Below are 8,153 nucleotides of genomic sequence, written 5' to 3' on the forward strand. Positions count from 1 at the left end.
CACACACACACACACACACACACACACACACACACACACACACACACACACACACACGTTACATTTCACTCACTAAATCAGAAGTCATATAACCCAGGATTACTGTGTCCTGACCTTCCTGCATATTTTACTGGGCCACAGCTGAGAAGGAGGTCAAGGGAAGGAGACAATAAGGAAATGATAGAAAGAGCCAGTGAGACAGACAGAAAATATTTTGTAAAAGGTTAAACGACACAGTAATAAGATGAAGAGGACAGAGCAAGARAGAGCTGGTGGATTAGGTTTCAGTGTGTTTTCATGTTCCATCCCCATTACCGTAATGTGTTGGGACCACTTAACTAATGCATAAAAGCATGAAATAAACACCATTACACAATGAATTAGTCAGAGAAGGCCACTGAAAAATGTAGACACTGCATTTTAACCTCAATAAAAAGTTGAAACACACACATATACACACATACACACAGAAAGATGACCAACTTTATTACTCTCCCCATTCCTCTTTGCCAACAGTGGTTTGAAACCTAATTACCACACCAGAGCCAAATTAAAAGCTTTTCCTCTCAATGGCCACAATCCATCTGCTGACAAATGAACAGTGCCACTTCCTGTGTGTTAATGCTCGCCTTCTCCCTCACTGCATTCATAGAACTTCATTCATTTGATCACTTCTTCTCTTCTATCAAAACTGAGGCTTTCACACTAGCAGCACATTATCTCACACTAATATCAGTCAGATTAAAAACYGAAATATGGAGAATGTTCAAAAGGCTCTGTGTAATCATTGCATAAATGTCTGTCCAGTTTAAAAAAAACAATTTTTTTCTAATACATATTTACTTATTTTGTCTGCTGTCACGAATGGTTGCTTATCTTTTTTTGATCAATATCATCTGCTGTCTGTTGCCTTTGTTCTGGATGCAAATGTGCAGCTGGATACAAATGTAAAATTATGCAGCTAAAGCAAAACAAAATAAACAAAGCTTAAAGCCTCCGATATTTTTTGATATCATATTTACTGTATATATTGATGTTTTACATATACTCTACACGTCTAAMCTGAATATGCTTCATATTTGAATATTATAGCATTTTCCAGTATCAATCAAAAAGTGCAATATTACTGTTTGTGTTTTGAGTAAACGCCCAAAATTTACTGTACAATATCATACAAAAACAATACAGTACACCTTCTCAAGTTGTAGATTTTAATTGTTTTTCAGCAATAGTTTGAGACATTTTCGTTTTAAGTTTAGCTCATTCTTAATTTTGGATTATCTTTGCACAAATACAGATTTTTTTCAGTCTGTGTATGTTCAGGTTTTTCCAACAATGATTTTGTACTTCATACAGATCATGGTTAGTTTTTAAAATGCTATATTTTCCTCAAAGTCCCATTTATTTCTTCCAAGCCAAGCTGAGTCTCCCCACCTACCCAATCCCCTGCTGTTTCTCACCTCTCCCAAAAACGTTTTTACCTTTATCTCTTTATTTAAATAATAAAATAATAAAGTGGACAATTGTAAACTCTTGTTTGGAAAAACTAATAAAGAAGTAAAACTGAGTGTAGGATTTCAGCTTCCTGCATCTTCCTGGTTGGTTGAGGCAGTAAATTAGCTGCAGCTGCAGCTCATTGGGCYGATTGCTCCTGCTGCTGTAATTGTCATAATGTTGTAATGTTGTTCAAATGAACCTGCTTTGTGGTGTTTTTACGTACAAACAATAAATTAATATTTTCACAACCTCTGGGCAAACAATGGTGAATAAAACCCTCCTTCATTGAATATAAACCGAGACCACAAACAAATCAGAATGCTGTTTTTTTTAATCCTCATCCTCCCACAGACCATAAAACATACATTTTAGGTTATTTAATTGTCCCTCGGTGTGAGTGACCATGTGAATGGTTGTCTGCTTGACAGAATTTTAAACCTGTCCAGGTTTTATCCCACTTCTTGCACAGTAACTGCTGTAAATAAGCAACAGGTCCACATGACCTGGAAAGAAAAAAAAAGATTTAAAAAAATGGAATGGATGGATTTACAAAAACACAGGAGATTGTAAATTAGAAATGTGAAAGTGGAGGTGTCTGTGAGGCTTTCAGGATGAGCCTGTGATAAAATGTAATCAGTGGTTTTACCATCTGACCCTGTGTAATTCCACTCAGTAATTAATAACGTGTATCAGTTAGAAATCAGACGTTTCAGGTTAAAGGAGGGTTTGTTTAATCCAATGATGTCTCCTTTGAACAGATAGTGATAGTGACAGAAAGGTTATCAGACTGGTGCTCGACTCTCTGCCACTTAATGGAGATGGCAGGAGATTGGAGGTCAGAAATTCACCATAATCACTATAGTGTGTGCCATCTGGGCTATTTCTACTTTTTCACTGAGATATTTCAAGATGACTCAAAGGAAACAGCAACCACCTCTGATTATTCTGGAAACAAACATGTAAAGCATCAGTGAATACGTCCCAGTGGTTCAGTCACTTCTCCTTTTGCTGCTCAAGACCAAAAAGGTCAATGAAAAACTGGTTTACCCACGAGATTCCATCTGACTGTTTCAGCCAAACCACTTAAAACAACCGATGCTAATACATGTAAAACGTACTCAGTTAGATTGTTTCATCCTAAAATGATTATCACATAGGGGCCAAAGTGCTCTTCATTTGAAAGTCTTTATCACTCGTCAATCATGGTCGAACGAGTTTGAATTGATGGCAGATCGCTGCTGCTCGCTCTTCAGGTACTAATGCCATGATTATCCTCCTGGTTTCTGCTCTTATCTGTCCATCCTAATCCAGTTAGTCACAATGAAAAAAACTCAGAGGGGCACAGCAGAGGACCGAAGTCAAAACACAGTTTGTTCACTTAAGTCTTACAAAAATCTTATTTTTTTATAATGGAGTTTGGTAACAAAAGGATAAATGTTGATGACAGTGTGGCTTGTGTTTGACACAGAAATGACAAAGATAATGTATTTTATTTAAGCAGGGCATTATATTACTGCTTCCTCCTGAAGAATATAGTTTTATGTGCACTTTCCCCTCCTGTGATCTTCTATTAACTTTGTTGCATTTATCAGTAAATGAGTGATGCTGGCAGTAAATAAACTACTCCTAAAGTGGTATTTTATCTTTTTTAATTTATAGCAAATAGCATTATATGTACAATAGTTTTCCAATAAGTGGGAAGATGCAATTCAGACACATCTACAAGTTTTTTCAACTGTAAAATATCACATTGAAGAAGATGCACGGAGAAAATAATATTTAACACGGCAGGAAAAGTAGAGGGAAGGAAGAAAGAGAGGAGGTTTGCACCAACAAAGAAATGAAAGAGGAACAGCAGAACACCAAGAACAATGAACAGAACATAGTGGGTGCATTACAGGACTGCCAGCCTTTGTGTTTTTCATATAAGGGTGGTGGTTATTTTATGCAGCTMCGCAGTTTGACATATGAGTGCTCACTGTACTCTTTGTCACAACAACAAAGCTGCTTTGGTAGGGTGGGTAATCTTAGACTGGGCAGCCTTTAAAACTAAGTGCAGGTAGAAGGAAACGAGGAGCAGAAATCTGAAGCAATTCAAACCATTTTCCAAAATGACAAACAGTTTAAAAAGCAAAAAGTATAATCTAACAACATTTTGTTTGCATTTGATACACATATTAAAATGATTTGTTGTATTAAAACCTTTTTTTTTCTGAAATGGCTTTTTGTATAACACTTGTGGCAGACAACGTGTCAGCAGCCAGTGTGAAGGTGGAACCCAGGGTGCAGGCAAAACATGAGGAGCTCAAATAAATAAAAATACTTTTATTAAATAAGCAAAACAAAAGAATAACGTAGCGGCAGCAAACTTACAAAACCTGGGGAATCACACACAGAGCAGGAAGGGGACAGGGACAAAGTGAGAAACTAATGTAAAGATCAGCTGAGCATGTTGAACAGGAGACTGGTTTGACGAAGCAGAGGTAATGAGGTATTGGAAACAGCTGACTCAGAAAGGCCTCAGGCTGGAAGATGATCCTGTGACTTTCTCCCTAAGAGGCAAAGGCAGACAATGAATGAACAAGMGAAATCCAGAGCTATAAGTCCTGGAAAAGGCAGGTGAGTAGATTAATGATGAGAGGCAGGTGTGAGAGGAGCTGAGCAATGAAACCTTAAAGGGAAAATCTAAGAACAACAGGACAAACTGAACACTTTTTAAAACATTTATGCTGTCAGTACAAGAGAGTCAAACGAGAAGCAAAATTAAGAGGTTTAACTTACTCGTTTTACTGATTTTGCAGTTGTGCAAATCACTGTTTAAAAGCCTGTTAAGATCAAAATGTCAAAGGATCCTTGCGTCATTACTCCTACCCTCTACTTGACTTTGATTACTGGCGCTTTCAAGTTCACCTTTAACGGCACACTTCAGCTCTCCACACACAATCTGGAACAAATCCTCACCACACACTCGCAACACTTAACACTTGACCTCCAACTCAGCGAGCAAGTACCACACACTACGACTAGCAGACAGTTAAAGACGAATATAAATAGTGCAAAAAAGGCAATGCGAAGACGGACATACCAACGTATTTCTCTATAACTCTAACAAGCAGAGCTCTCTCCTCTTTATCACTTCATGGTAATTATAACAATAATTAGATTGCACCTTTGTGTGCTTCATTTATATCTGCCAACTCTGTGCAGAATCAGATCATAACTTGGCATGAGTGCTTTTAGGGAGATGATAGCTTCTTTGGTTTCCTCATTTGTGCTCCAGCGCTATTCACAGAGCCGCGACCTTTTTAAGATTCTGCTGTATGACAGAAGAGGAACAAGCTGTCAATACAAATGAACAGAAAATGGGGGGAGAAAAAGCAATTACAATCTGACTTTAATCCCTGCCAGCTCCAAAAGTTATAGATTTAGCCCACCTCGCCTCCACTGTGTGCGCGCCCGCAGCTAATCAGGATATAGTGAACAGGGATCAGGTCTCTCTTTCACTGATCAGGATAACAAGTCTAATTAATCCTGAATCTCCATTCAAACTGGAGGTGAGAGTGATGAATCTGTGAAAAGATCGAGCTCCTTCAATAAAACACATAGAGAGAGATTCATTCACCTGGTGGGGCAGATGTGTGTATGTGTGTGTGGGGGGGGGGGGGGGCACATGAGAGGACAGGTCTTGGATTAGTTTCTACCTATTCCTCACCTTCAGATGGAGGAATTATACAGAGGGGGGAGGAGGGCTGATAGTTTTAACAATCTGAAAGGAGCTCAGATAAGGAGCAGAGAGAGGCAGGGCACCGAGGGGACCGAGATGGGAGGGAGAAGTTAATTACCTGAGCAGAGGGCATGGAGGGAGAGGTGATTGGAACGAGGGAGGAGAGATATCTCACATGGCTACCCTGCAAAGTCCCCGATGCATACGGAAACWGATTTAAGAGGGAAGAGTGGGAAGTCTGAGGTGTCTGAATGGCCTCRTGGCCCCATGAGGACCACAGATGGAATACTGAAATAATTTTAAAAAATCCAAGAAAAGTGCTCATCTTTAAGTATCTTCAACACAACAAAAAACTTTTAGAAAAACAGAAAGCCTGAGGAACTGYTTTGATTTATTCAGAATATATGTCCTTTGTCCATTATTTTTGCATTCCARCATTTAACAATGAAGAAACTCGTCTTCATACACCGAGTGAACCAACCTTAATGCAAACACAAARGTTTGCCAACACTCACAGAGGAATGCAGGAATGGAGAGAGTTAAAGGACATGAAGGAARAGAAGGAAAAGCAGAGTCCCATTAATAGAGTGAACTTCAGAGCCAAATTACAGAGGCGCCGCAGAGATAGCAATCAGAGCGTGGCCGTGCACACACTGTTAATGCAGCACTCAGTGCATTTACATCACTATCATTACTGTCCTTATCGGCGTCATTAAAGGTTACACATGAAGCTCATATTAAGGCTGTAATGGATGTTATTATTGTGAAAGGTGAGCACTTGGGTATAAAGTCACAGGGATGACAAAAAAAACGTTAGAGCTATGCCAACCTTTCAAAAGGAGGAAGTGGTGGAGCCGAGGCCCTCTTGTGATTGGTCCCCGCAGACCAGCCCCGCGGCTCATTCGCTGGCTGGACGGTAATTTTGTTAGGGGCATGGGTTGCTTCCTGTGCTGGCTAAACATATTTGTGCAAATGAGGTTTGGGATGCCTAAGGGGGATCAGGGCCGGGAAGGAKTGGAGGGGAAGGGTGGGCTCAGTAATGGAGCCACTCTTAACAGAGCACCACAGAGAGCCGGGGGGGCGGGGGGCGTCAGGAGGTGGTGGGAGGACAGGGACGTGGAATGAGGAAGCAAAGCTGAGGTAATGGAGGCTGAAYGAAGTGGGGAGACAGAGAAATACGACTGCATCAAACCTGCATTAGCTTTGATTGAGGCACCTGGTTTGAGTCACTGCTCTTATATTACCAGATGTCAAACAATGTTGACTCCAGCGAGCTGTGAGTTGTGTTCGTGTTGACCTCCCGGGTCACCGCAAGCCTAATTTTCTCATAAAGCAGAATAAAAACAAACACGTTGTCGGCCTCAATGCTGCAAATTGCTCAAACTCAAAGAGGTGYGATGTGTTACTTTAACCCTTAAAAGTAACCTCAGTTCAAAACCCTTTTTCAAATCTCAAAGATAMATTTTACTACCCTTGTATGCCCATCAATCCATTTTCTTAACACGCGTTTTCCTTGCCAGCACCTACACATAAATGCACACTGGACAGGTCTCAAACCTATCACAGGGCCAAGAAAGTSTAGATATTTTTCTTAACGGGTTAAAATRAGACAAAGAAAAGACTAATTTTGTTGCAAYAGGAACCACTGGGCTGTTCTATGTTTGCTAAATACTGCCTGATTAGATCAAATCCTCTCCAGTCTGAATGGCAAGGCAACTCTACTCCATGGTCCGGTCCAAATCCAATTAGAGCCAAACAGTGACAGTTAGCAGCCCAGCAGTCAGGTACCTTTTCCTCCTCTGTCCCCCTGAGGGCCGACGCAAACCTCTCTCCATCCCATTTCAGCTCCACCGAGCCTCTTGCTGGACCATAATCGGATTGGTCAACAGTTAAATACGTTACAGCAGAGCGGTTAGGCACTTGATATTTCTAAGTTGTCGGCAGTAATTTGCTCTTATTAGCAGCTTTTACTGAGAAGAGGAGTCACTGCGCCAACAGCTGAATGAGTAGGGTTTCAGTGTTCGTGTTCTTGTGCATCAAATGGTGTTTGTTTCAGAGGGAGATTCAATTTGAGGAGTCAAATCTGATCAGAGGACGCAGAAGTCTTACAGGACTGTACGTGTTGAAGTGGGTGTCAAAGGTGTCTCTGTGGCTCTGGTTCTTTCCTGAAGTCATCTGATAATTGAAACCGAGGGGCTGATTGCTGCTGTGTGGTCATAACAAGGATGAGGAAAGAGACATGGAACAGTTGAATGTTGCACAAAGGAATATATGTCTTATGGAGGATTATGTACCAGACATGGGTGTTTTAATAATGTGTTTTATGTGGTAAAAGCACAGTTGTTGTAATTGTTGTTTTTGCTCTGAAGATCGGTGAGAATTATTTAAAACAATATTTTCTTTTTGATATTTTAGCTTATTTTGCAGCATGTGATTAGAGCCATAGTATTTATTTAAGCACATATTTAGTTATATTTTCCTTTAATTTTCTTTACTGGACATTTTGTCAGCTGTTGGTGTAGGAAAAAACCCACATGCAGGCAGGAATAAGAATTCAAATCTTTAATAACTCAAGCTAAACTTCAAAATAAGTCTTAAACATGACAACAAAAATTAACGTATAAGGTTTGACAACRGGAAAAGAAACGAGACATACGGTATATACAGAGGGAGGTAATCACAAAATGAAAAACAGGTGTGTTAATTAACAACTAAGCCAGCTGTTGGGGAAGTAAAACAGAGACTACCAAAATAAAACAGGAAGTAAGGTACCAAAGCTAAGTTGAATTTAAACACGCTAAAGTCAAAGCACAAAAACATTCCCAGAATAAGAAAAATTCATGTAAATTATCATCTGTAATAAATTATATTTGTTTTATAGTTTTACACTAAAAAGTAGCATTATTTATTTAATCATAGACTGGAGTTGTTA

The sequence above is a fragment of the Austrofundulus limnaeus genome, unplaced genomic scaffold (assembly GCF_001266775.1).
Source record: "Austrofundulus limnaeus strain Quisiro unplaced genomic scaffold, Austrofundulus_limnaeus-1.0 Scaffold55, whole genome shotgun sequence".
In the NCBI taxonomy this organism is placed as follows: Eukaryota; Metazoa; Chordata; class Actinopteri; order Cyprinodontiformes; family Rivulidae; genus Austrofundulus; species Austrofundulus limnaeus.